The 10,655-nt window shown below is 43.2% G+C and overlaps 1 long non-coding RNA gene across 1 annotated transcript; it reads left to right on the top strand.

The window, feature by feature from the left end:
- The first annotated feature begins 4,361 nt into the window (after nucleotides 1–4,361).
- LOC108444992 lies at nucleotides 4,362–7,855 on the top strand. The gene is made up of 3 exons (XR_001859720.1): nucleotides 4,362–4,589; nucleotides 6,616–6,721; nucleotides 7,396–7,855. It is a non-coding gene; the product is annotated as an uncharacterized LOC108444992 (long non-coding RNA).
- The last annotated feature ends 2,800 nt before the right edge of the window (nucleotides 7,856–10,655 follow it).

The following is a 10,655-nucleotide window of genomic DNA, read 5'->3' as shown; positions in this document are numbered from 1 at the left end:
TCTAAAAAATTGCACTTACTCATACTGCTCAGGAGAATATTAATAATAGAAATCCATATTTCTGGTCTAAAATATTTTGTGAGGATCATAATTACATGTAAAGATAAAATGCCAGTCTGCAATGTTCAAACAAAATATAGTTATTTTGGAACAATTTTATGATTAACATCTAAAGGTACTTGGGAAAAACATCCACTTGACTGATGCAATTGCTGCATGCAGTTCTACTCTGCTTAACAGAACATTGCATTTGAACACAAAAATATGCTTTTTATGAGCATGAGAACATTGCCTCATATCTGAGAGCACATTTTTTTGCTTCTGTGGGAAATGAGATCCTGATTTTGTGCTGCTCCTATCCTTAGCCTACTATTTTCAAAATTATCACGGAACAATGTGTTCACGCTCAAAAAATGACAAAGGAAGGCAGTCCACAGTTTGACTCTGAGAAAAAAAAAAGACAAATAAGAACTCCATTGTTTACATATATTTAACTGACATGAAGCTACATGAAGATAGTGCACGGTTTTCTTTTAGAAACAGGGATCAAGACATTGCCTTCACAATACTAGTAAAAACCAAAAGAACAGCATTCTAGTACATATGGATAATGATTTTACACAAGCAGAAGGATGGCATTTTTAACAGAGTGGATGTTACTTAGGAATGTCACAGTAAAACGTTTGTTGCGACTTCCAATGATAATTACAGGGACAAAAAGTTTCCTATAAATACTTGAGAACAGAACACACTGCTACTTTACACTCATCATTCTTCAGCTAACATTCTCCTTTCTTCCCACTGCTCCTTTTCATCTGCCTAGTCTAACATTTAGAAAAAGTACTAAAAGGACAAAACAGCAATTATTGTTTCAGTTATGTCTTCCAGGAGAGTCCTTAAATCTCACTTGTAATATCCTAATTTTCCTAAATAAAGTAATACTAAATTATTATTAAAAGTCCATCTTTGAGAATTAAGTATTCTAATCAGGACTATATTAGAAAACAGTGAGACATAAATATTTTTTATCCCTATTGAAGAAGGGGCAGGCCACTCAGGAAGACTACAATGATATCATGAAGTTATGCAGAGAGAAAATTAGAAATGCCAAAGCATAACTAGAATGAAATCTATTAAGTGAACAAAAGATGACAAAAAGCAAAAAAATGTTTTTAAAAATACATTGGCAACAAAACGAGGGCTAAGGAGTATCTCCAACTTTTTTTCTATGCAAGGGGAAACACAGTGGCAAAGGACAAGGTACAGGCTGAGATACTTAATGCCTTCTTTGCCTCAGTCTTTACTAGTAAAGACCAGTTATCCTCAGGGTACCTAGACCTCTAAGCTGGAAAGCAGAGACAGGGAGCAGAAAGAAGTCCCCATAATCCAAAGGGAAACGGCCAGTGACCTGCTACACTACTTAAACACACAAAAGTCTATGGGGCTGGACAGGATCCACCCAAGTGTACTGAGGGAGCTGGTGGAAGCGCTCACCGAACCTCTTTCAATAACTTTTCAGCAATGGGGGATTGCTAATGGGGGATATCCCACATCACTGGAGGTTAACAAATGTGACATCCATCTACAAGAACTGTAGAAGGAGTATCCAGGAAACTACAGGCCTGTCAGACTGAGCTGGGTGCCAGGGAAGGTCACAGAGCAGACCATCCTAAGGGCCACCATGTGGCGCATGCAGGACAACCAGGGGCTCAGGCCCAGCCACCATGGGTTTGTGAAAGGCAGGTCCTGCTTGACCAACCTGATCTATGACAAGGAGAACTTTTTAGTGGAATAGGGAAAGGCTATGGATGATGTCTATCTGGACTTCCTTGAGCCTTTGGCACTGTCTCCCACAGCATTCTCCTAGAGAAAGTGACTGCTCATGGTTTGGATGGGTGCACAGTTCACTGGATAAAAAACTGAGTGGATGGCCAGGCCCAGAGAGTGGTGGTGAGTGGAGTTAACCATGCATGGCTGGTCGCTACTGGTGTTCCCCAGGGCTCAGTACAGTCCTGTTTAATACCTTTATTGATGTCTTGGATGAGGGGATTGAGGGCATCCTCAGTCAGTTTGCAGATGACACCAAATTGGGTGGGAGTGTTGATCTTCAGGAGGACAGGGAGGCTCTGCAGAGGAATCTGAAGAGGCTGGACCAATGTGTCGAGACCAATTGTATGAAGTTCAACAAGGCCAAGTGCCAGTTCCAGCCCCTGGGTCACAATAACCCCTTGCAGCACTACAGGCTGGGGCAGAGTGGCTGGAAAGCAACCCAGCAGAAAAGGACCTGGGGATGTTGATCAACAGCTGGCTGAACATGTGCCAGCGTGTGCCCAGGTGGCCAAAGAGGTCAGTGGCATCCTGGCCTGTATCAGAAACAGTGTGGCCAGCAGGACCAGGGAAGTGACTGTTCCCCTGTACTCGGCACTGGTGAGGTCACACCTCAAATCCTGTGTTCAGTTTTGGGCCCCTCTCTACAAGGACATTGAGGTGCTGGAATGTGTCCAGAGAAGGGCAACAGAGCTGGTGAAGGGTCTAGAGCAGAAATCCTGTGAGGAGCAGCTGACAGAACTGGGGGTGTTTAGCCTGGAGAAAAGGAGGCTCAGGGGAGACTTTCTTGCTCTCTACAACTCCCTGAAAGCAGGTTGTAGCCACCTGAGGGTCAGTCTCTTCTACCAGGTAACAAGCAATCGGACAAGAGGGAATGGTCTCCAGTTGTACCAGGGGAGGTTTAGATTGGATATTAGGAAAAAGTTCTTCCCCAAAAGGTTGTCAAGCATTAAAACAGGCTACCCAGGGAACTGACAGAATTACCACCCCTGAAGTCTTTAAAGAAAATGTGGATATGTCACTTGGGGACAAGGTTTACTGAACATGGCAGTGCTGGGTTAATGGCCAGACTTAGTGATCTTAGAGGTTTTTTCCAACCTGAACAATTCCGTGATTTTACGATTCTGTAATTCTATATATATTTCACATAACACAAAAACCAGCATTATTAATATTAACAACAAGGTGAACCAGTGGCAACTTAATTAAGGGAGCATAGAAGATAAAAACCAAGATATGGGTGTGGCAGAGAGGGAAAAGCCAAAAGCAACTAATTACCATGAGTTTCAAGAAAGGCTAGGGTTCAGAAAACCATAAAGCCTACGGTTCCAGGGACACTGGGGCTGCAAAAGGCATGCCAAGTGCACCAATGCAAATTTTGAGGACTTTTGCCAGGAGCGCTGAATCACCCTAGACTTTTAGATTGCCTTCTTCAAATGCATGCTTTATGGGAAGACCTGGGGTTTATTACTTCCTTTTCAGGTAACCACCCTCAGATATTCAAAGAGCACAAGCACTTTTCTTGAGGGTATTCACACTCCTTTGTGAAGCTATACTGGAGCTGCAATAGGAAGCACAGGGGGCAGTTTCACAATGCAGGACAGGGACAACACTTAAAAGCCTTTAAGTGTTCTTGACTCTCAGTCCCAGCCCATGACATGACACGATATCCAGTTCCTTAGGACACAGCAACTTCAATTAGGAAGAAAATCAAATTTGCCATCCAAAAGAGCAGTTTAATACTGAACCTGCATGCTATCCCCAATGTTTTCTGTTTGCTTTGCTGGGTTAGTTTTCAGATGGATGAGCTCCCCAGTCTGCACGGAGGAGGTGGAAACACAGCTGGGGATATGTTGCAGAGAGATCAGGCAGGTTTGGGCTTGTACCAAGCTAAAGAGCTAAAGGTGGGCAGCACCACACAGGGACATAAACCTGCTTCAACTGGCTCAGTTTGCAGAAGAGCTTCATGATTAGCTGTGCTGGTACAACTAGGGGAATGTTGGGGAAGATGAAACAGAAAAGCATTGTAAATATGATTGCCTGACAAAAGATTTTGGGAATATGAAAACTACAGGCAACATCGAAATGAAAGCCACTTTTGAAATACCAAGTCTTAGTTACTGAACAACTGGAAAACAATGGTATGGCCGACTGAAGATAATCCCCTCTTGATGGAACAATACCCTCTGCTTGCAAGCGGGTCCAAGGGTCAGAGCAGACCCTACTAGCTCAGCAGAAAGGGTCCAAAGAGTAGTTTTTAGAAGTTAAGGTGTAACACTCTATGGTAATATAAGAACTCTTATAGGCTGTATGTAAATGCTATAGGATTTGTATCTTGTATTAGATTGGTTAGTGACAATTAGAATATTCAGTACAGAAGATGATTTATTGTATTGTAACCAGGACTTCAGACACTTCCACTTCATTCCTTTCCTTCCTTACTTCCACTCTTGCTCTTACACCCTCTCTCTCTCTCTCACCTGCTTACTCTCTTGGGCCTGCTCAGAGCTGAGTCTGGCAGCTCTGAGCAGTGCCCCTATACCCACGCCTTTACAATAAACCGACTGTGTCCCAAGACCTGCCTATAGAGATCTCTCCGTCTACGTCCAGCCATCCAGTAACCTACAGTCTGGCGCCCACCGTGATTGCCGAACCCACACCCGTAACCTACAGGGAAGAGGTGTGTGGGACCAGAAATAAGCATGGCAAGAGGAGCAAAAACTCTCTTCAGCTGTGATAGCCACCCAACTGCTGAGGAACTGGTAAGATTTACTGTCAATTCTGCAGCTTCCTGCAATTCTGGAAACAAGAGAATATAGTGGCTTGTTTTGGGTGGACAGAAAATCTGTGACCACTCTGGGAGGTGCCTCTGTTAACCAGCATGGTGTTAAAATGAACTTCTGCCTAGCTGAGATGGTCTTACCATCACAACCCTTTCTGGAAGGCTCTGTTAGAATCCATCAGCAGTTAAACCTCTCAGGCAATATATAATAGACTTTTAAAGAAGACTCTCCACAAAGCTTTGAAATACAGCTTTTCACAGCCTTGTACTTATATGTCATCAGTTCCTTTATACAGGGAATGGGTATTTCATGCTAGTGGATATTTACAACTCATATGTAAATGTTGTTCTAATTTGATAGCATTTTTACTTACTTTACATACTTTAACTTCTGCGCACAAGACCAGAAATTACTATCAGGTCATTACTATAATCTCTTTATCTTGGACCCCTAAACTTTACTCCACGCTAAGTTAAGTAATTTATTTGATCAAAGTGTAGGCTGTACTTGACAGCTGCCATAAAATCCCTTATACTCCTGCAGTTTGACGTCTTCCCCATTGCTTTATTGTCAGCACAGCAGTTTCCTTGCTGTCACCAGCAGATTTTTCTGCTTTCCCTGATTTTTATAACACTGTCTCAGACTGCTCTGTACAGCTTCAGTGCAATTCACAAGTGCTGGGCATTTCCTAAGCTGAAATGCATTGTGGTTCAGAGTCTCCACAGCCATGGTGTTCAGTTACCAGTGAAATTACATTTAACTCCCAAGCTGTTTACAATTCAAACAAAAGGATTTCTCTGTATAGCATCCAAAACCAACAAAGTTACAAGCACTTAAGCTTTTTGCACAAAGATCAAATATAAAAGAATCTCCCTCCTCATATATCCTTTGGTGGCAGTCTTCTGCATACCATATAGCTTAGCTTGTATCTACAGAGCCTCTTTTTATGTATCACATAAGCTTCTACCGATAAGCTCACTCTTCTAATCCTCTAAGGGTTCCATACAAATTCAGCCTTTTCCCTTCTAAACTTCTTAATTTCTTACTTATTCAGAAGATATTTCTACACTTCACTTCTTAAAGACTTGGAGATACAATTTTTTTTCAGAATACCTGTTAAGCTTTGTACCTAACTGGCCTATTAACAGATCTATGACTCATAAAAAGAGCTAAATTCCACTCTTTTTTTTTCCCTTTATCCTAAACCAGGTTTGACTGTACCCATAAAATTGCATTAGGTCTTGAAGGAGCACACTAAAAAAATCTGCAGTTAGCTAAGTGCCAATCTGATTTATAAATTATCTGTCCATTAAAATTTGTTCTAAATATTTTGGCTAACCATTTTTCTATCAGATCAAGCAGAAGGTGCCTGTATCAGAATTCCCCAGACCACCCCACAGGTCCCTTCCCACTCCTTGACTCCTGAGCTCACAGCACCTGGCTGCAGCTGCTCCTCTGCAAATCCAGGCTTGGACCCTGCTCCTTCTTTCCAGTCTCACCATAGTCAGCTCTCTTTCCATCACACTTTGCATCTGCTTTCACCTTGGATGCCCTCTCTTCTGTTTTCCCTTAGGCCTTCTCCTGAATCACAGGTATTGCGTTCTATAATCTCAGCACTGCTGCAAAACCAGAACCAAGCCTGCTACAGAGCCAGACTTGCTGTAAGCAGCATTCCCTGGAAACAGCTTAGTGCTCTGAGAAACTCGTGAGAGTGAGTAGGCAGGAGGGCAAAGCAATCTCTTCTGGCAATCAGACAGTGAGGAGCTTTGCTGCCTTGCTGCTGGCAGAACATCTCAGTATCCATGCTAAGCTGACCTGGAGCAATGCAGGAGACAGGCTTTGCACAGTTCATACCAGGGGACCATGTATGCCCGTGACAGCTCTAGTTCTGTCAGTGTGACCTGCTGCAAGCTCCAGGACTTGGATCCTGTCCTAGTGAGGAATACAGACATAATTCCTACATGGACTGCAGCTTATAGCCCCTTCCTGTATTTATATTTTACAGAATCATACACTTGTTGAAGTTGGAAAAGACCACTGGAGAACATGTAGTCCAACCCCCTCTGCCAAGGCAGAGTCACCCAGAGCAGGTGACACAGGCACAAGTCCAGGTGAGTGAATGTCTCCAGAGAGGGAGGCTCCACAACCTCCCTGGGCAACCTGTTTCACTGCTCTGCCACTCTCAATGTAAAAAAGTTCTTCCTCATGTTGAGGTGTAACTTTGTGTGTTTTAATCTATGGCCATTGCTCCTCTTCCTATCACTGGGCACCACTGGAAAGAGTCTGGCACCATCCACTTGTCACCTACCTTTGGGATATTTACATTCATTAATGAGATCCCTTCTCAGTCTTCTCCTCTCTAGACTAAACAGTCCCAGCTCCCAAAGTCTCTCCTCATCTGAGAGATGCTCCAAACCCGTAATCATCTTTGTGGACCTCCTCTGTACCCTCTCCAGTAGCTCCTTGTCCTCCTTGAACTTTGGAGACCAGAACTGAACACAATACTCCAGGTATGGCCTCACTAGGGCCCAGTAGAGGGGGAGGATCACCTCGACCTGCTGGCCACACTTGTCCCAATGCACCCCATGACATTCTTTGCCCTCCTGGCCACAAGGGCACTGCTGACTCATGGTCAGCCTGTCATTCACTAAGACTCCCAGTTCTCTGCAGAGCTGCTCTCCAGTAGGTCAGCCCCAGCCTGTCCTGGGGTTATTCCTCCTCAAGTGCAGGACCCTACACTTACCCTTGCTGAATTTCATTAGTTTCTCTCTGTCCAACTTTCCAGCCAACCAAGATTCCACTGAATGGCAGCCCAGCTTTTAGGTGAATTTGGAGCCATTCCTTCTCCACAAAGGAAAAGGAAGCATCCACGACAAAGGAGCACACTGCTGTGGGAAGGAAACCTTTGAGAAAAGTTGGACTATAGATACCTAGGAACTCTTCAGTTGGGATGCACTCTAAAATAGAAACATTCATGCACCTTTTTTTGCCTTGTTTGGTCATCATGCTTCACACACTTTTTAACATTCTGTTTTTATTTTACATACTAATTTAAATAAGGCCCTTAACAATACCCCTAAGTTTGGTATGTCTCTGCACAACCCTCCCGAGGCTCTCAGCTCTTCACAGTCAGGATATAAGAAAGAGCTATCCATAACTGGCACTGCTGCTGCGAACAGGATTGGATGAGGTGGTATCACAAACAAAGCAACCAGGAAAGAACAGAAAATATAAGAAAAGAGAGAGAAATGAGGAAGAACTTGATTGCATAAACCAAATGACAACTATTCATAGCTGCCCATACATACACACTACATCAATCAAATGCTCTGTGCAAAGGAAAGCTACCCCACACTATGAAAGACCTTGTATGGGACTCTGTCATGGACTACCTTCCCAGCACTGACAGGGAAATGCAGTGGCTGCAGCTGGGGCTGGCACTTCCACAGCAGGTTCCCCTCAGGTACTCTGGTACCATCCAACAGCCATCTGCTCTCTCAGCCTCTCAGAAGCACAGACAGCGCAGATCTTTTCCATGCGCTGCAGATCGAACTCATCTCCGAGCCTGAGGGACTCCTCGTCTTTTCCACAGACACACTGCAACTGCAGACACAAAAACTGAGCGGGAAGGTTGCCCATGAATGGTTTCATAAACGGTCAGAGCCACAGAGAAACAACAACCTCCTGCAACACAGCACTTCTGTGGCTGCTGACAGACCCTGTTAACCTGATTGCGTGGCTGGGGCTGTGGAGGATGTGGACACTGCCTGCTTTTCCACGAGTCAGCAACGACGCTGGCAAAGCAGCCGTGACAATATACTGCACTGTAAAGTACTGCTGACAAAACACTGCTAGCCTGGACAAGGATGGGAGCTCACTAGTTTATACATTCTTGCCACAGACTCTAAAAGTCAGACACGAAACTCCCTGTGTTCTGGCATGCTCCCCATTTTCAAAAGGAACATTTCCATTAGAATTTTTCCTCACCCCTCATGTAAAGGAATAAATTTGCTTCTGCTAATAATGAACACAGATACTTTTTTATCCTCAAGTTGATTTCATTTTATGCCTACACCATGGTCTCTGGAAACTCATCTTACAGGTTGAAGCAATAAAGAAACCCTGCCAAAACTATCTTTATACCATCTGCCAAGAGCACTTTGCAAAGATCTCTGTGGTGTTCTGGAGCCCAGGAGAAGTCAATAGCACCCTGGATAAACATGAGGAACCCGATTTTACAGATCTTGGGAGAATAGCATGGAAGATGCCAAACTGCAACCTTTAAAAATTATATTGGTAATTACAGAATAAGATTGCTACAGAGAAACAGCCTGCCAGCATATTGTCTACTGGTTGTGTGATCGCATTCGGTACTGACCAGACTCTTCTAAAACCTGGTACAGATGGTACATACAGTATCACAGAAATAAGGAGCCCTCTGTGCACTGTCCTCTTCACAGCTTACATTACTGTTAATATTTTCTGTCTATGTTTACTGCAGGCATAAAAATGTAAGTAACAAGTAATAAATCCATTAATTTTCTACACCTCTGTAAGGTCTTTGCAAACTTCAGTGGGACAAAAAGCCTAGTATTTCACTTTCTTTCAGTTAAGAAACCAGTTCATAAAGTTGCGGGTTTTCTTCCTTCTTCTGGGTTTCCTCCACGATAGTGGACTTTTGAACAGTTCCTGTTTACTGAACACACACAAACTGTTACTGATAGCATCAGGCAGCACTACTGTTGGCTATTCTGCCCAGTATTTTTAAAAGGGCACATATAAAAACTATGCATGTTTGTAAAGTCTTGCATTCATTGCTCATTACTGACACAAGTCTACTTTGTCTAACGTGAACCCTGTATTGCTGCATAGCTTCTTACCATTAATCATTATATGAAATGCTGAACTGTGAAATCAATATTAAGGAACATGATCAGTGTATCCTTTCAAGCTCCCACTCTGCCAGAGAAGCAACTGCAGAGGAAAATAACAAACAATAAAACCATCAACTTGTGCCTCAAAAGGAATGGGAAGCTGGAAAATGTGGATGTTCTAGTTTTTGCCTAATAACACATAAAGTTTAACTTCAGCATAGTTGGAGTAAAATCCAACTCTTGAATCCCATTTCAAATGAAATGCTTTCTCATTCTATGATCCTTTAATTTTCACTCCTGGCACATACATGTGCACTTCAGAGAGGGTGTGATCCTGCAGGACACTGGACATATAATCAGGTAATTGTAGGCCCCATTAAAATGGAAATGCAGAGGAGATGATATAGCAACTTCAGCTTTCAAGGCTGATCTTAATTTTGGTCTTTATAGTTTTCACATTCTTGATTTCCTGAGTTTAACACTTAAAAAAATTTAAATGCAACATCCCAAGCAAAGAGTTATAATGATCCCTAGTAATTACTTCTTCCCACAATCACTACCAAGTTTTGTTTCTACAACCTGTGTATCGACAAGAACATTGCTCTCGAGTAAAAAATACTAATTCAAACAATGCTGAATTAACATAGTTCTTCTGTTTGTAACTTACTGAAAACTACTAAAAAGAATCAGAAACAAGAACAGAAAGAAATCAGAGACTCTTCTCAGTTCATACCCCAGATGTCCATCCTGGCTATGAAGTTTCACACTCCCTCAAAACAACTGAGGTGCAAAGAAAAAGTATAAATTAAGACAGGCAGGCCTTTATCACACCACTTGGCTAAGGAAATAGTGGATTTGCTTCATTTTACTGAATGAGAGGAATTCTTCGAGGAACGGGGTGGCAGAAAGTCCCGAACTTTCCGAACCAGTATGACAAAACCAAGAGATGCTCAGAAGTGACGCTCAGCACCGCTAACAGTGCATCTTCAGAAATTTAGCGGCAATTTATGCCAACAGCGATTTCCATCAGAAAACCCCTTCCCAGCGTGCCGGGCGGGCTTCGGTTCAGGCTCCGGCTCCGGCTCCGGCTCCGGCTCCGACCCCACCCCGATGCAGACGGGGGGAAAATCTGGCGGGGAAACTGGGGGGAAACGGGGAGAAAGTAGGGAAA

Source organism: Corvus brachyrhynchos, unplaced genomic scaffold (genome assembly GCF_000691975.1).
Source record: "Corvus brachyrhynchos isolate BGI_N302 unplaced genomic scaffold, ASM69197v1 scaffold60, whole genome shotgun sequence".
NCBI classification, from domain to species: Eukaryota; Metazoa; Chordata; class Aves; order Passeriformes; family Corvidae; genus Corvus; species Corvus brachyrhynchos.
The sequence above is the reverse complement of the archived record's forward strand: the minus strand, read 5'-3'. Positions and strand labels throughout refer to the sequence as shown.